Here is an 18,940-nt window from a genome sequence, read left to right as displayed (position 1 = left end):
GAGAGAGAGAGAGAGAGAGAGAGAGAGAGAGCAGAATGCCAGTGTGACTCCTGGTGAAAAGAAAGGGTTAAATCTCTCTCTTTTAGTGTGGTGAGTGTGTGTTCTCCTCAACAGCTGCTTTGCATCTAGAGCCCAGAGAACGAGAGGATAGTGGGATTGATGTGGAGCGTTCTGAACAGGAACACTTTAGATTCCGGACTCCTGTCACTCCTCAGTGACATCATGTGTGTTCTGGTTCCTAGCTCTATGGTCCTTGTGTGCCAGAGGGTGCAGCCCACTGGGAGGACGACAATGTCCCCTCATCTGCAACCCAGACACCTCCTGCCTCTTCTTCTCCATGTCATTCTACTCTGCCTTCATGCAACTGCCTGGCCCCACGGTAAGAGCTAGAGCGATGGTTCCATCATATACTGATGACAACTCATTTCATTCAGATGTATGACTCTACGAAGCCTGCTGTAACTTGTTTTAGCCTCCCTATTCTGAACTGTTCACACAACTTCCATTGTTAGAGTTTTTCTTTTGCACTTGCTGAGTAATTTATGTCCTCTCTGAGTCATATGGGCATACCTAGTCATGTCTGAGTTAACTTCTATAGTCACATACCTAGTCAAGTCTGGGTTTTAACTTCTCTAGTCACTTACCTAGTCATGTCTGGGTTTTAACTTCTCTAGCCACTGACCTAGTCAAGTCTGGGTTATAACTTCTATAGTCACATACCTGGTTATATCTGGGTTTTAACTTCTCTAGTCACTTACCTAGTCATGTCTGAGTTAACTTCTATAGTCACATACCTAGTCAAGTCTGGGTTATAACTTCTCTAGTCAAATACCTAGTCATGTCTGGGTTTTAACTTCTCTAGCCACTGACCTAGTCAAGTCTGAGTTAACTTCTCTAGCCACTGACCTAGTCAAGTCTGAGTTAACTTCTCTAGCCACTGACCTAGTCAAGTCTGGGTTATAACTTCTCTAGTCAAATACCTAGTCATGTCTGGGTTTTAACTTCTCTAGCCACTGACCTAGTCAAGTCTGAGTTAACTTCTCTAGTCACTGTCAAGTCTGGATTCTAAGTTTCCTGCTGTTAGAAAGCTGAGGACATTGTCTATGTATTGCCACACTCATTTTGACCAGACTGTAATGAGAATATGACTGTAGGACTCTATTAAACCCCCTAGAAATCGAATTAGCATAACAAAATAATCCCTGTAAAAAGACGTCAGTTTAAACTAGAGATATCTGTTCACCTAGATATATTTCAATCCGCTAATGTTGCACTTCCGAATCTGCGGTGAAAGGTGAAAGGTGAAAGGTGACAGAGCTAGAGCTAGATATTTGTCAGACCATGAGACATCCCAAAAATGGGTCTTCTCACAAAATAGTCTGTAGCAGAGTTTGGCCTGACCCCTCTATGGAAAGATGAGACTCTAACGAACACGGTGGTGTTCTCTGTTTTGCTCTACAATCCCCATAAACGTATTAGAACGCGTCTGAAGTCGGTACAGACGATCTGCCGACTTCTGTCTGCAGCGTCCCAACATTTTGGGCTACACACTAATAGGATGTGAGACTCTCATGAACACGTACATGTGGTTGTTATGCTCTAGGACCCCCACAGGCACCACAAGACCTGCCTGAAGGTCCCCCGGTAACAGTTGAAAAATGAATGGAAGTATATATGGAGACTTAATGCTAAAACAACAACAACTGTTTCTCTCAAATATAGGACAGACACTTCAGAACAAACTTCCTTTAGATTTTTTTTTTGGGGGGGGGACCATCTGTTGTTCCATGTAGTGAATCTGTTATTCGATGTGTTTCATCAACTATTTGTTTTTATATTGTATTTTATACTTCAAGGGTCTTAAAATGTTAAATCAAATAGATAAATGACCCTTGGTGTGACCTTTTAAAACAATTCCATATAGATAGTAGAACCCCAGATTAGACAGGGTTTAGTCTGTAGAAGGTTAATGCCTTTGGAACCATCACGAGACAAGGTCAGATTGGGTTTGGGGATTTCTTGCTATTGTAATGACCCCTGGGGGAGCACGATGTGAACTGTGAACCATTAATTTACGATTCAAGCACATTAGCCCTGTTTCAATAGGATTAACCCACTCAGTAGAGTTAGTCACCAGAGAACTGTAGAATCACAGCATAGAATCACATAGAACTTGCCACAAGGCACCTGGAAGTTGATGAGAGGTATCTAACCAATTATAGACTCACAGAGGATTGCTACCCTAAACCCTTCTTCAGTGTACACATGCTATACTTAAGCAATAAAGCCCGAGGAGTTGTTATATCTTGGCCAATATACCACACCTAAAGTCTGTTCTTACGACACAGCCCTTAGCAGGGATATATTGGCTATATACCACAAACCCCTGAGGTGCCATATTGCCATTATAAACTGTTTACCAACATAAATATGACTGTAAATGAGTTTTGCATCATACCCATGGCATATTGTCTGATATACACACTGCTAGAAGGCTGTTTCAGCATCCAGGACCCAAACTACTAATGTAGCTATGGCTGCGTTTACACAGGGAGCACAATTCTGATATTTTGCCCTAATCATTGGCAAAAGAGCTGATCTGATTGGTCAAAAGACCAATTAGTGAGAAAAATATATTAGAATTGGTCTGCCAGGTTAAACGTAGCGTTATAGAGCCCTAGTCAAACTAATATGATAACCAGATCTCTGAGATAGCAGAAGTAAGCTTCATACAAATGACTTCATCCCCAAAAAACATTCTTCCAGTACAGAGAGGAAACATTCAAATGTATGTACAGACGAGGCGTCCTTGTTTTGTGTTGCATTCAAATGTATGTATGTACAGACGAGGCGTCCTTGTTTCGTGTTACATTCAAATGTATGTAGACGAGGCGTCCTTGTTTTGTGTTGCATTCAAATGTATGTACAGACGAAGCGTCCTTGTTTTGCATTCAAATGTATGTAGACGAGGCGTCCTTGTTTTGTGTTGCTTTCAAATGTATGTACAGACGAGGCGTCCTTGTTTTGTGTTGCATTCAAACTAGAGCTAAATATTATTTTGGCAAGTATATGTCATGAATCCAGACGTGCATTCATGTAGACTATAGAGCATGTTATTTTACAGAAGCAGTAATCATAGACAAATGAATGCCATGTGACATGTTTTTTAAATTTAACTTGGCAAGTCAGTTAATAACAAATTCTTATTTTCAATGACAGCCTACCGGGGAACAGTGGGGTAACTGCCTTGTTCAGGGGCAGAATAACAGATTTTTACTTTGTCAGCTCGGGGATTCGATCTTGCAATCTTTCGGTTACAAGTCCAACGCTCTGACCACTAGGATACCTGCTGGTTACAAGTCCAACGCTCTGACCACTGGGATACCTGCTGGTTACAAGTCCAACGCTCTGACCACTAGGATACCTGCTGGTTACTAGTCCAACGCTCTGACCACTAGGATACCTGCTGGTTACTAGTCCAACGCTCTGACCACTGGGATACCTGCTGGTTGATTCACAACATGCCAGTCTGACCACTTTACCTGCTGGTTAAACTGACCACTTGATTCACAACATGCCAGTCTCTTTATGTGAAACTCCCTTGATACAACATTGCTTGTTGTTTTGAGTTTAGGCTGGGTATCATGTGTTGTGCAGGTATGTGTTAATACATTTGGAAATGTGTTTCTTTTTGCATATCCCAACTCTCCCTGAGACACCCGCAGGGAATGGGGTCACGACCAGGGTCAGCCATTGTCAACAGTGACCCTGGAGCAATTAGGGTTCAGTGCCTTGCTCAAGGGCACATTCTTCAACTTGCCGTGCTCGGGGATTCGATCTAGCAACCTTTCGGTTACTGACCCAATGCTCTAACCGTTAGGCTACTTGCCACGCTAAAAGGGGCTTTAGGAAATACATTTGATTGACTGATTGATTGATTTTAGATTCCAGAGGTGTGGTGGATGACAAGTGTCCCAGCTCAGAGTGGAACCACATGTGTAGGGACTGTTGTGAGTACCAGCTGATCCAGTGTAGATGTCCTTCCCAGGGGGCACGGGTGGGCTACTCCGTCCCTGCTGCCGCAACCAACTGGACCAGTGTGACCCCTGCATCATCCACCCTGGTAAACAACCTATCAGACCTCTACCAAAGATACTGGTAACTAATCCCCAAAATATCTCATCGTTGTCATTTCAAGTGGGAGCAAATGAAGCATGTTGGGCAGAACAGGCATGGAGATGGGCAGAACAGGCATGGAGGTGGGCAGAACAGGCATGGAGGTGGGCAGAACAGGCATGGAGGTGGGCAGAACAGGCATGGAGGTGGGCAGAACAGGCATGGAGGTGGGCAGAACAGGCATGGAGGTGGGCAGAACAGGCATGGAGGTGGGCAGAACAGGCATGGAGGTGGGCAGAACAGGCATGGAGGTGGGCAGAACAGGCATGGAGGTGGGCAGAACAGGCATGGAGGTGGGCAGAACAGGCATGGAGGTGGGCAGAACCAAGCACGACCTAGCGAGATCCTGTTGTCATGTTTTAGCATATATTTGCATATTTCTGCTAGGTAACACGTTCTTTGTGAAGTGTTCATGTGCAATAATTCAATTGGCCGTTGCATTCCTTGTAAACAAAACCATTTTTTGGAACTTTGGTAAAGGGTCAAGTACACAAAACTTAGTTCACTCTGTTCATAACAGATTGTAATTTGGGAAGAGAACTGTATTGACACCAAGTTTCATTTAACTCCATTTTCTCCCACATTCCGCCCCTGGACTTCCTCCCATCACCAAATTTGGTGGTGAGAAGAAGCTGTAAACGGACGCTTCAGATTTCTACATCCTGTGAGACATCTGTCTCCTTCTATTTAATCTGTGCCCTCTACTGCTTCCCTCTTACTCCCTTCCAGCTTTCTTACCCAATACAACTTTTTGCATACTGACATTTATCTTCTTATTCTTCACATGTTGATAAAGCTTTAACGTTAAGTTGTAATTACAAGGATTCACTTTTTCTTACAGATTTATAAACGTTTAAATGAACCAAAACATTGAACGTGATTAAACATTGGTTGAAATGACATGTCATTTAGCTGCTTGCAGAACACTGACCTGACCTCATGGCTCCCCTGTTTCTCCTCTTCCCTCAGGCTGCAGTCTGTTTGAGAACTGTAAAACCTGTCACAATGGGACGTGGGAGGCCAAGGATGATTTCTTCATCCGAGGAAGATTCTGTACGGACTGTCGTCAGGGCTGGGCAGGTGGAGACTGCAAGAGTGAGTCAGCTGTTTCAGGGGTAGAGCATTTTCTAAATTACAGTCCTTGGGAGTTTTTCACTTGTTTCATTGCCAGTGTTGGGGAGTAGTGAACTACATTGAAATGTTGGTAACATTTCAGTAGTTAATTAATGTTTAGCCATATAGTGGTGTATCTAAATACTGGAACTACACACTACTTTTTTTGCTAAAAGAAAATGTATGAAGTAGGCAATAATTCCTTACTTTTTTGGCATCCTACCTGTTAAATTCATCTGACCTGTCTAATTCATCAGACCTGTCTAATTCATCTGACCTGTCTAATTCATCTGACCTGTCTAATTCATCAGACCTGTCTAATTCATCTGACCTGTTTAATTCACCAGACCTGTCTAATTCATCAGACCTGTCTAATTCATCTGACCTGTCTAATTCATCTGACCTGTCTAATCCATCAGACCTGTCTAATCCATCTGACCTGTCTAATTCATCAGACCTGTCTAATTCATCAGACCTGTCTAATTCATCTGACCTGTCTAATTCACCAGACCTGTCTAATTCATCAGACCTGTCTAATTCATCTGACCTGTCTAATTCATCTGACCTGTCTAATCCATCAGACCTGTCTAATCCATCTGACCTGTCTAATTCATCAGACCTGTCTAATTCATCTGACCTGTCTAATTCATCAGACCTGTCTAATTCATCTGACCTGTTTAATTCACCAGACCTGTCTAATTCATCAGACCTGTCTAATTCATCTGACCTGTCTAATTCATCAGACCTGTTTAATTCACCAGACCTGTTTAATTCACCAGACCTGTCTAATTCATCAGACCTGTCTAATTCATCAGACCTGTCTAATTCATCTGACCTGTCTAATCCATCAGACCTGTCTAATCCATCTGACCTGTCTAATTCATCAGACCTGTCTAATTCATCAGACCTGTCTAATTCATCTGACCTGTCTAATTCACCAGACCTGTCTAATTCATCAGACCTGTCTAATTCATCTGACCTGTCTAATTCATCTGACCTGTCTAATCCATCAGACCTGTCTAATCCATCTGACCTGTCTAATTCATCAGACCTGTCTAATTCATCAGACCTGTCTAATTCATCAGACCTGTCTAATCCATCAGACCTGTCTAATCCATCTGACCTGTCTAATTCATCAGACCTGTCTAATTCATCAGACCTGTCTAATTCATCAGACCTGTCTAATTCATCAGACCTGTCTAATTCATCAGACCTGTCTAATTCTCACTTGAAACACAGTTTGTATGTTTAATAGGCTAAATTAAACACCATGTTATCTTCTGACTCCAGTGTTATCTGTTCTTGCAATTTGTATTCTATGACATTTTTATATATACAGTATATCAAATCAAATCAAAAGTAACTTCAGTTAAGAAAGCTGTGTTTATAACTTCAGTTAAGAAAGCTTTGTTTATAACTACAGTTAAGAAAGCTGTGTTTATAACTTCAGTTAAGAAAGCTGTGTTTATAACTTCAGTTAAGAAAGCTGTGTTTATAACTTCAGTTAAGAAAGCTGTGTTTATAACTACAGTTAAGAAAGCTGTGTTTATAAACAGTTAAGAAAGCTGTGTTTATAACTTCAGTTAAGAAAGCTGTGTTTATAACTACAGTTAAGAAAGCTGTGTTTATAACTTCAGTTAAGAAAGCTGTGTTTATAACTTCAGTTAAGAAAGCTGTGTTTATAACTACAGTTAAGAAAGCTGTGTTTATAACTACAGTTAAGAAAGCTGTGTTTATAACTACAGTTAAGAAAGCTGTGTTTATAACTTCAGTTAAGAAAGCTGTGTTTATAACTTCAGTTAAGAAAGCTGTGTTTATAACTTCAGTTAAGAAAGCTGTGTTTATAACTTCAGTTAAGAAAGCTGTGTTTATAACTACTGTTAAGAAAGCTGTGTTTATAACTACAGTTAAGAAAGCTGTGTTTATAACTACAGTTAAGAAAGCTGTGTTTATAACTACAGTTAAGAAAGCTGTGTTTATAACTACAGTTAAGAAAGCTGTGTTTATAACTTCAGTTAAGAAAGCTGTGTTTATAACTACAGTTAAGAAAGCTGTGTTTATAACTTCAGTTAAGAAAGCTGTGTTTATAACTTCATTTCAGAAAGCTGTGTTTATAACTACAGTTAAGAAAGCTGTGTTTATAACTTCAGTGTAGCTCAACCTCTGCGGATGTGATGTAATTGGTAGCTTGGTAAACTATATTTTCAGAGGAGCTTCCCCAACGCTGTTCATTACACATCGACTTGAATGACTTGCTACAAACATCTATGTTCTAATCTCTAGTTATTTTGTGTTGCATTATGGGAGCTCAGAGTATGTGTTCTTGTCCCTAGCATGTGGAGGGGTGATTCGTAGAGCCCAGGGCCACATCATGCTGGAGAGTTACCCCATCAATGCGCACTGTGAGTGGAGGGTGCAGGTAGAGAAAGGGGAGAACGTGGAGCTCAGGTGGGTCCCTGAATTGATTATACTGTACTACACTGTCAAATTCATTGATTCTCTCATTGGCTTTCATGAAGTTGAATGGTATTCTATGAGGAAGTAGTTTGTCACAATCCAGTCACAGCTTTCATGGATCCGTACTGAATTTGTTTTTTAAAGGGTAGTAAGATGATGTCCTAGTATGGACACTATATATATTAATATCTTATCCTACTTAACAGACAAACATGATGATAACAAAGACCTTGTTTGGATCCGTCCAGGTTCTCCATGCTTAGTCTAGAGCCTGACCACAACTGTCACTATGACTACGTGGAGCTGCGAGATGGTGACAGCCTGAGCGCCCCGTCATTGGCCGGTTTTGTGGGAATGAGCTGCCTCCACCAATCAGAACCTCTGGAAGCAGGCTGCACGTCCTGTTTGTCTCAGATGGCTACAACAACTTTGATGGCTTCTTCGCCACTTTTCAGCAGAGCTCAGGTAGCTACAGGCAGGTTTTATTGCCCTTATGAACGAGACTTTAGCATAGATGTTGCATGTCCTTATATGGTTACATTTTGGCCAAGATGATTTAAATTATTTAAATCTATCAGCCAGGCAGGTCTGTCAGTCAGCCTGTCTGTTGCTCAGCCTATTATTCATTATTCATGAATAATTTGTCTAATTGTCTGTTTGTTTTGTATTTGCGGCTCCCTTGCAGCGTGCAGCCCCTCCCCTTGTCAGCACCATGGAACCTGTTTGCTGAACCCAGTACAGTCTTTTCGCTGTGCATGTCTGCCAGGCTACACAGGTCAACTGTGTGAGAATGGTTAGTGATCCGTCTGGTAGCCATAACCTCATTTCCTCCCCAAACAAAGTGAGTTATTCATTATCATTCAGGTATTATAAAACCTAGCTCTACTGCTTCCTGGGAAGAAAACCTTTTACTGCAGTGGGTTATATCAGGGTCATACAGAACGTTTTACTGCGTTCGGTTATATCAGGGTCATACAGAACGTTTTACTGCGTTCGGTTATATCAGGGTCATACAGAACGTTTTACTGCGTTCGGTTATATCAGGGTCATACAGAACGTTTTACTGCGTTCGGTTATATCAGGGTCATACAGAACGTTTTACTGCGTTCGGTTATATCAGGGTCATACAGAACGTTTTACTGCGTTCGGTTATATCAGGGTCATACAGAACGTTTTACTGCGTTCGGTTATATCAGGGTCATACAGAATGTTTTACTGCGTTCGGTTATATCAGGGTCATACAGAACGTTTTACTGCAGTGGGTTATATCAGGGTCATACAGAACGTTTTACTGCGTTCGGTTATATCAGGGTCATACAGAACGTTTTACTGCGTTCGGTTATATCAGGTTCACACAGAGTGTTTCTTGGTAGTCTTAAACAAATCTACATTGAAACAGAAGTATGCACCTCACACACATGGTTATGGGCTTAGAAAAAGAAGACATTGTCAGATATGGAGTTGAAATGTCTTCAATATTGAGTTTGCATTACAATATTACACTTTATATGCACAGGAGACTGACATATAACAAAACTGTTTGACATAGAAACACCAGATTTTCATCAGTTACATTTTTTGTAAATCTTTTATTTAAAATATAACATTCCACCCATGAGGCCAAAAGGGGCGCTATTGGTCACTGACTGCAGGAAAAGGCTACGGGTCATTTCAGGAGTCCAGACCAAACTGGGGATGGTTGATATAATATTTCTACACAGACAACACTCTCTCTGCCTTCCAGTTGCTAGGAGTCAGGTGTGTGTGTTGCCAGCGAGGCCCGTGAACGGGGAGCTCCTCTCTGTGTACGGCCTGGAGGATGAGCTCCTGGCTGTTCAGTACCTGTGCCACCCACCCTACACACTGACTGGCACCCCCCAGAGGACCTGTCTGCCCAACGCCACCTGGAGTGGCACGGTGCCCATCTGTGGGAAGGTAGATAAAGGTAAAGTTAAAGATCATGTAAATGAATGGATCAACGTTATTGATCACCTCCACAGACAGGAATGTTGCAGACCTGAGTACTGATGGAACAGGTGCATTACATTAGATGATGCCTCACGTGTCAATAAAATAAACTACACAAGGAAAATGAGAAGAGAGTACACAAGGAAAACGAGAAGAGAGGACACAAGGAAAATGAGAAGAGAGTACTCGACGAAAACAAGAAGAGAGTACACAACGAAAACAAGAAGAGAGTACACAAGAAAAACAAGGAGAGAGTACACATGGAAAACAAGAAGAGAGTACACAAGGAAAACAAGAAGAGAGTACACAAGGAAAACAAGAAGAGAGTACACAAGGAAAACAAGAAGAGTACACAAGGAAAACAAGAAGAGTAGAGGAAAACAAGAAGAGTACACAAGGAAAACAAGAAGAGAGTACACAAGGAAAACAAGAAAGAGTACACAAGGAAAACAAGAAGAGAGTACACAAGGAAAACAAGAAGAGAGTACACAGAAAACAAGAAGAGAGTACACAAGAAAACAAGAAGAGAGTACACAAGGAAAACAAGTACACAAGGAAAACAAGAAGAGAGTACACAAGGAAAACAAGAAGAGAGTAACGAAAACAAGAAAAAGTACACAAGGAAAACAAGAAGACAGTACACATGGAAAACAAGAAGAGAGTACACAAGGAAAACAAGAAGAGAGTACACATTGAATGAACATACACAACATAGTCATGGTAGACCATTGAATAACCAGCCCATTTCTCAAAACATGACTCTCCTCCATCTCTTCGTGTCTCTCAGAGCCCATTCGACCCAGTCAGAGCCCGTTCGACCCAGTTAGAGGGGTGCAGACCCAGTCAGAGCCCGTTCGACCCAGTCAGAGGGGTGCAGACCCAGTCAGAGGGCTCGGGTGTGTCCTTCTCCAGCCAGGCTGCACCATGGCTACCTCCAGCTGGTCCGGGGCTCTGGAGGAGGTCCTGACACAGTGGACTACTTCTGTAACCCCTCCTACATCCTGAGTGGCGGCTCCCGGAGCACCTGTCTCCCAGATGGCTCGTGGAGTGGCCGGCAACCACTGTGTGTGAGAGGTATACTGACAGCAAACAGCCATTTAGATAAAACACCTGCACATGTTTATCCACATTTATAAACTGACTTGTTCCAGCCCTGAATGCTGATTGGCTGAGAGTCGTGGTTCCAGCCCTGAATGCTAATTGTCTGAAAGCCGTGGTATATCAGACAGTGTACCACGGGTATAACAAAACATACATTTTTACATTTACATTTACATTTAAGTCATTTAGCAGACGCTCTTATCCAGAGCGACTTACAAATTGGTGCATTCACCTTATGACTGCTCTAATTATGTTGGTAACCAGTTTATAATAGCAATAAGGCACCTCTGGGGTTTGTGATATATAGCCAATATATCACGGCTAAGGGCTGTGTCCAGGCACTCTTTGTTGCGTTGTGCATAAGAACAGCCCTTAAGTGTGGTATATTGGCGATATATCACACCCCCTTGGGCCTTATTGCTTAAATAACATCAGACTGTATAGTGCTTTAGTGCTGCTGTTTAGGTTACTGGACAATACTGTTGATTACGTGGTTAAGGGCTCTTCCTCTGTGTCCACAGCCTGTCGAGAGCCTAAGGTATCTGAGCTGGTGAGACACAAAGTTGTGAAGCCAAAGGCCCCATCCAGGTATGACCCCGTACATCCAGGTATGACCCCGTACATCTGGGTATGACCCGTACATCCAGGTTTGACCCGTACATCCAGGTATGACCCGTACATCTAGGTATGACCCATACACCCAGGTATGACTCGTACACCCATCTATGACGCCGTACATCCAGGTATGATCCGTACATCCGGGTATAACCGAACATCGGGTATGACCCATACATCCGGGTATGACTTGCACATCAGGTTTGACCCGTACATTCAGGCATGACCCGTACACCCAGGTATGACCCGTACACCCAGCTATGACCCGTACATCCGTACACCCATCTATCCAGGTATGACCCGTACATCCAGGTATGATCCGTACATCCGGGTATAACCCGAACATCCGGGTATGACCCGTACATCCGGGTATGACTCGTACATCCAGGTTTGACCCGTACATTCAGGCATGACCCGTACACCCAGGTATGACCCGTACACCCAGGTATGACCCGTACACCCAGCTATGACGCCGTACAGGAATGACCCCAGGTATGTACATCCAGGTTTGACCCGTACACCCAGGTATGACCCGTACACCCAGGTATGACGCCGTACACCCAGGTATGACCCGTACACCCAGGTATGACCCGTACACCCAGGTATGACCCGTACATCCAGGTATGACCCGTATATCCAGGTATGACCCGTACATCCAGGTATGACCCCTACACCCAGGTATGACCCGTACACCCATCTATGACGCTGTACATCCAGGTATGATCCGTACATCCGGGTATGACCCGTACATCCGGGTATGACCCGTACATCCGGGTATGACCCGTACACCCAGCTATGATGCCGTACACCCAGGTATGACGCCGTGCACCCAGGTATGACGCCGTGCACCCAGGTATGACCCGAACACCCAGGTATGACGCCGTACACCCAGGTATGACCCGTACACCCAGGTATGACCCGTACATCCAGGTATGACCCGTACATCCAGGTATGACCCGTATACCAGGTATGACCCGTACATCCAGGTATGACCCCTACACCCAGGTATGACCCGTACACCCATCTATGATGCTGTACATCCAGGTATGATCCGTACATCCGGGTATGACCCGTACATCCGGGTATGACCCGTACCTCCGGGTATGACCCGTACATCCGGGTATGACTCGTACATCCAGGTTTGACCCGTACATCCAGGTTTGACCCGTACATCCAGGTATGACCCGTACATCTAGGTATGACGCCGTACACCCAGGTATGACGCCGTACACCCAGGTATGACCCGTACACCCAGGTACCCGACGCCGTACACCCAGGTATGACCCGTACACCCAGGTATGACCCGTACACCCAGGTATGACCCGTACATCCAGGTATGACCATCCAGGAATGACCCGTATACCAGGTATGACCCGTACATCCAGGTATGACCCCTACACCCAGGTATGACCCGTACACCCATCTATGACGCTGTACATCCAGGTATGACGCCGTACATCCGGGTATGACCCGTACATCCGGGTATGACCCGTACATCCGGGAATGACTCGTACATCCAGGTTTGACCCGTACATCTAGGTATAACCCGTACACCCAGGTATGACCCGTACACCCAGCTATGATGCCGTACACCCAGGTATGACGCCGTGCACCCAGGTATGACCCGAACACCCAGGTATGACGACCCGTACACCCAGGTATGACCCGTACACCCAGGTATGACCCGTACATCCAGGTATGACCCGTACATCCAGGTATGACCCGTATACCAGGTATGACCCGTACATCCAGGTATGACCCCTACACCCAGGTATGACCCGTATATCCAGGTATGACCCGTACATCCAGGTATGACCCGTACATCCAGGTATGACCCGTATATCCAGGTATGACCCGTACATCCAGGTATGACCCGTATATCCAGGTATGACCCGTACATCCAGGTATGACGCCGTACATCCAGGTATGACCCATACATCCAGGTATGACCCTACACCCAGGTATGACCCGTACACCCAGGTATGACGCCCCGTACACCCAGGTATGACCCGTACACCCAGGTATGACCCGTACATCCAAGTATGACCCGTACATCCAGGTATGACCCGTACATCCAGGTATGACCCGTACACCCAGGTATGACCCTTTATATCCAGGTATGATCCGTACATCTGGGTATGACCCGTACATCCGGGTATGACCCGTACATCCGGGTATGACCCGTACATCCAGGTTTGACCCGTACACCCAGGTATGACCCGTACACCCAGGTATGACGCCATACACCCAGGTATGACCCGTACACCCAGGTATGACACCATACACCCAGGTATGACCCGTACACCCAGGTATGACCCGTACATCCAGGTATGACCCGTACATCCAGGTATGACCCGTATATCCAGGTATGACCCGTACATCCAGGTATGACCCCTACACCCAGGTATGACCCGTACACCCATCTATGACGCCGTACATCCAGGTATGATCCGTACATCCGGGTATGACCTGTACATCCGGGTATGACCCGTACATCCGTGTATGACTCGTACATCCAGGTTTGACCCGTACATCTAGGTATGACCCGTACACCCAGCTATGACCCGTACACCCAGGTATGACGCCGTACACCCAGGTATGACCCGTACACCCAGGTATGACGCCTTACACCCAGGTATGACCCGTACACCCAGGTATGACGCCAGGTTCACCCAGGTATGACCCGTACACCCAGGTATGACACCGTACACCCAGGTATGATCCGTACATCCGTTCACATCCAGGTATGACCCGTACACCCAGGTATGACACACCATACACCCAGGTATGACCCGTATATCCAGGTATGACCCGTACACCCAGGTATGACCCGTACACCCAGGTATGACCCGTACACCCAGGTATGACCCGTATATCCAGGTATGACCCGTACACCCAGGTATGACCCGTACATCCAGGTATGATCCGTACATCCAGGTATGACCCGTACTAACACTACTATACGTGTCATTCTGACTGTCAATCTGTACAAAGCCGGCACCTTGATTGAATTTATACACTGCTTCTAGTTTTTGAGTGGATTAGGTTTTATTTTACAGCAGTGGTGTAAAACTCAGTCCACAGAGGGCCAAATGTCTACAGGTTTTAGTTTTCCCTTTCAATTAAGCTGTAGACAACCTGGTGAGGGGATATCCTTATTAATTAGTGACCTTAATTTATCAATCAAGTACAAGGGTGGGCGAAAACCCACAGGCACTTTGCCCTCCTTGGAATGAGTTTGACACGTGTTTTACAGACAATAACTTCCCAGTAAACATTTATTCTACATCTCTTTTAAACATGCCCATTGTTAAGCTTTTCTCCTTGAACACAGACACCTTCTTTGTCCCCTACTACAGAATAGTCCAGTCCACAGGCTTCACACCTCATCCACCCATACGGTCTATGACAGTCACCCCCTGGCATGGACCCACCCTCCTCAGGGAACCTCCCAACACCCAAGACCCTGTCCTGAGGGAATTACCCCGTGGTTTCCACCAGCTGTCCACTAGCATAGAGTATGAGTGTGCCTCCTCTCTCTACCAACACTACGGTAGCCCCGGCGCTCCTGTCTGAAGACTGGCAGGTGGAGCGGGCATCATGTCTCCTGCTCGCCAGGTGAGGCAGCGCTGACTTAAAGAACAGATGCAGAAAGGAGATGTACTCAAACTTTATCTTGAGGGAATGAACACGTTTGGTTTTACAAATATGGTGCCACTTTATTTGATCCATTTATTTTTACCTTTATTTAACTAGGCAAGTCAGTTAAGAACAAATTCTTATTTTCAATGACGGCCTAGGAACAGTGGGTTAACTGCCTGTTCAGGGCAGAGCGACAGATTTGTACTTTGTCAGCTCGGGGATATGAACTTGCAACCTTTCGGTTACTAGCCCAACGCTCTAACCACCCCAATACAATGCAGTACACATTAATGATACATTTTAAATCACTGTTCAAGTGTCCCTAATGCATTTACGTCACTTTGCAGATGCTCCAGTTAAGTGCTTTGCTCAAGGGCACATTTGACAGATTTCTTAGCTAGTTGGCTCGGGATTTGAACCAGCGACCTTTCGGTTACTGACCAAACACTCTTAACCGCTAGGTTACCTGCCTCCACAGGTGTACATGGTAGTTAGAAATATAGTCAGAAACAACCCATTTCCTCTCCATCTCTGACACCTACTCCTCTCTCTTTCTGTAACAGTGTGTGGTCAACTCCCAGCAGGCTTCAGCCCTCAGAACCTCACTGAGATTGGATGGCCCTGGCATGCAGCCATCTACCTCCGGCTCCCACATCATCCGCAGAGCTGGCTCCTGGCCTACAGACGGCACCAGAGGAGGCCTCCTCTCCCTGGCAGCTGGCGTGCAGTGGAGCACTAGTCACCCAGCTCAGTGTGCTGGTGGCAGCTCACTGCCTGGTGGTGGCAGGAGTGGGCAAGCCGCAGTGGGTAGATCCAGCCAACATTAAAGTGGTGATGGGAATGCACAGCCCGGGCCAGATGAGGACACTGAAACAACTGCAGGTGGGTGTGAGTGATGCTAAGCTAAGGGGATGCTCTATCTACACAGGGGTAAAATAGTCTCTTGAAGTCTGAATACAGTTGTGAAGCTGTTATAATACTGTCTTGACAACGTCTACAAGGTCCAATCTGCAGTTGAAACAATAACAAAGCTGACACACCACCAGTGTTTTTGGTAAAAAGCTGTGGAATGTGGCTGGAGAAATGGATTCACCACTCTCAAAGTCTTAGACACAGCTGACCATGGATTGCAAGGACTGACCATGGATTGCAAGGACTGACCATGGATTGCAAGGACTGACCATGGATTGTAAGGACTGACCATGGATTGCAAGGACTGACCATCCATAATGATATAGAACATTATATTGTAACCGTATTTTGAGGCTATACAGTGTTTGTTTACATTTACGTTGTTTACAAACATTGGAGCAAAAGAAGCTTATATGTTGAGTTCAGATGGGGTACGACAATTGAACTAAGTTATATTCTAAAAGAATGTATATAAGAATGGGTACCAATGGGTATATATCATTCATTCATAAGTGGATGAAAGAAGTGTAGATTGCTCCTTTAATGCCTACCAAAACATGCCAAGGTGATTTATGATAGGTCCATTTTAAAGGTGCAGTCTAATTGTCTTGATTTCCATATCAGATTATTCCTCTAATACTTGTTGTGGTTTAACTGTAAAGAAAACATTAAAAGATCCTGTGTCCTCCACATAACAATTTCCAACAAATTATAATATTTGGATATCATCAGTAAATACATATGATATTACATATCATATGTAATATTTGGATATGATCAGATTTCACTGAAACACATTTCTGTCAGCATTGTAAAATCATTAGGTAAATGGAGCCTCAAGTAGGCCCATAAGGTGCTAAAATGTTGGGCAATATAGTCACTTCAAATCCTGAACTGAGAAACACCTACAGGTGTAGGATCTTAATTTGAGCCAGTTTGCTACAGCAGGAAAATAATCTTGCACCACCAGGAAATGTGAATTATTATATGGATTATAATTCATGGACATGTTTGTTGGGGTTGATACATTTTGCATAAGGCTAATCAAGTCTGGCATTTTAAAGTGTAAATTACAAACTTCAGAAGCCTTTCTAAACCTCAAATACACTACAGGTTTTACATTTCCATCACTGTTCTTATGCAACAGGGTGATCAAATTAAGATCCTACATCTGTATGACATATATTGTCATGTCAATGGGAGATGTAGGAAACTAAGGTTGGGGTTTGTCCTAAACAATTAGACCTCCTTGCGTTATGCACAAACACTTCCCTCCGGAGAACAGATTGGAAGACTATTGTTGCCAACCTCACCGACCAAATCTCAATGCACATGGCAAGTCAGTAAGCTGTGCTTAGGTCCGGCCAAGTTGCATGCTGGGACACTTATGTGTTTAGACTGAGCCAAGCAAGCTGCCACTGCTCTAACTCTCCGCACGGCATTCATTTGGTCCATCTGTCTCATGTCTCCTCTGATCCAACAGGTTTCCTCTGTCCTGGTCCATCCCAGCTTTGATCCTGTGACACTGGACTCGGACCTGGCCGTTCTGAAGCTACGGGACAAGGCCAAGATCAGTGAACGTGTGCTGCCCGTGTGTCTCCCCAAAATGCAAGGTGGGGGAGGTGACCGCCACACAGGGCTATGCCACAGGCTGGCTCCTTGCATCTGACTCAAGGTCCAGTTCCAAACCCAGCCTAGACGCCGAGACAGCCCAGACTGGAGTAGTCGAGCTGGGGGATGTCGTTCAGTGCGAGAGGCAGTTTGCTCAGAGCGGGGCCCCTGTCACCATCACTGACAATATGCTGTGTGCAATGCGTCACCCTCTCAATCCCACCAAGCCTTGTCCCACTGTCAGTGCAGGCATTACAATCATACCATCTCCTGCCACTAAGCCATCATCGGGTCCTTCGGCGGGACAGGGGGATGATAGTGTTGTCTGGGAGCTTCTGGCATTAGAAAGTTTTGGTTATGAGAAATGGAACTGTGGCCCAGGGCTTTACACAGTCCATACCCGGATAAACAACTTCAAAGACTGGATACAGAAAAACATGAAGTAGATCTCTGATTTGACTCCAGTCTCAGCCACTCTGTCACCATCATTGACAGCCTGTGTTATTTTTCTAACAACTCACTTACTCACTGTTGCCAGTTCCCTGAAACAGATAAGGTCTAAGTGCTTGGCAGTGTATTCGGCTGAGCCAATTGGAGACTTCCTAAGACGAGATGTGGGGAGGACAGTCATCCCTGGCATTATTTACTATGATGTATATTTACCACTAATTACTATTATGTACACTGAACAAAAATATAAACGCAACATGTAAAGTGTTGGTTCCATGTTTCATGAGCTGAAATAAAAGATCCCAGAAAATGCTTCATACGCACAAAAGCTTATTTCTCTCAAATGTTGTCCACAAATGTGTTTACATCTCTGTTAGTGAGCATTTCTCCTTTGCCAAGATAATCCATCCACCTGACAGGTGTGGAATATCAAGAAGCTGATTAAACAGCATGATCATTACACGGGTGCACCTTGTGTTGTGGACAATAAAAGGTCACTTTAAAATGTGCAGTTTGGTTACAGTGCCACAAATGTCTCAAGTTTTGAGGGAGAGTGCAATTGGTATGCTAACTGCAGGAATGTCCACAATAGCTGTTGCCGGATAATTTAATGTTAATTTCTCTACCATAAACTGCCTAGGACGTTGTTTTAGAGAATTTGGTAGTACATCCAACCGGCCTCCCAACCGCAGACCACATGTATGGTGCTGTGTAAACGGTTTGCTGATGTCAACATTGTGCACAAAGTGCCCCATGGTGGCAGTGGGGTTATGGTTATGGTCAGGCATAAACTACAGACAATGAAAACGATTGCATTGTATCGATGGCAATTTGAGTACACAGAGATATCGTATTTGAATGTATTATGGATCCCCATTAGATGCTAACAAAACAG

The 18,940-nt window shown here is 44.5% G+C and overlaps 1 pseudogene; it reads left to right on the top strand.

The window, feature by feature from the left end:
* LOC124023234 lies at window positions 1-18,360 on the top strand (annotated as a pseudogene).
* The last annotated feature ends 580 nt before the right edge of the window (window positions 18,361-18,940 follow it).

The sequence above is a fragment of the Oncorhynchus gorbuscha genome, unplaced genomic scaffold (assembly GCF_021184085.1).
Source record: "Oncorhynchus gorbuscha isolate QuinsamMale2020 ecotype Even-year unplaced genomic scaffold, OgorEven_v1.0 Un_scaffold_1561, whole genome shotgun sequence".
In the NCBI taxonomy this organism is placed as follows: domain Eukaryota; kingdom Metazoa; phylum Chordata; class Actinopteri; order Salmoniformes; family Salmonidae; genus Oncorhynchus; species Oncorhynchus gorbuscha.
Note: the sequence above shows the minus strand (reverse complement) of the source record. Positions and strands in the feature narration are given on the sequence as shown.